The sequence below is a fragment of the Octopus bimaculoides genome, chromosome 13 (genome assembly GCF_001194135.2).
Source record: "Octopus bimaculoides isolate UCB-OBI-ISO-001 chromosome 13, ASM119413v2, whole genome shotgun sequence".
NCBI classification, from domain to species: domain Eukaryota; kingdom Metazoa; phylum Mollusca; class Cephalopoda; order Octopoda; family Octopodidae; genus Octopus; species Octopus bimaculoides.
In genome coordinates, this window is record NC_068993.1 from 56,273,506 (window position 1) to 56,274,064 (window position 559).

Here is a 559-nt window from a genome sequence, read left to right on the forward strand (position 1 = left end):
TTACATCGCGTGATTCCAGTTTCCTGGACAGTTGTCATCACGGTTGTTTTGTCATTGTCATTTCATTTATACGTTGCATGCATGTATTTCACAAGTGTACATTTCATTTCTTTGAATTTTCTTTGTGTGTGTTTGTACCACATCTTGTGGGTGGTTTTTCAGTGGCCATCCTGCCTCAGGCGTTCTAACAGATTTCATTTATCGTGCGTTTCCGCACTGGCGAGGGAGCTCTGTAGTAACGCCGTGCGCATGTGTAGTATTAAACAACCAAACTTTCTCGCTTTAATCTTTCTCTTTTACGGTCGGCCGACCATGAGCATGGACGTGTGCTGTCTCTACATCTTTCGGACTTACACAAGACAGCTCGCTCACAACTACAGAACAACGTCCCAACAACTATGCTCATACACACAGAAGCTGTAACAACAAGAACTAATGATGTACATATTTACCACCTAAATAAAGTGTTGTTTAAGTTGATAGTCTGGAGTTCAGCGTTCCGTTATATTCTTTAATTTTATAGTAGGAAGTCAGGTATACAATCTAAAGATGTATAACC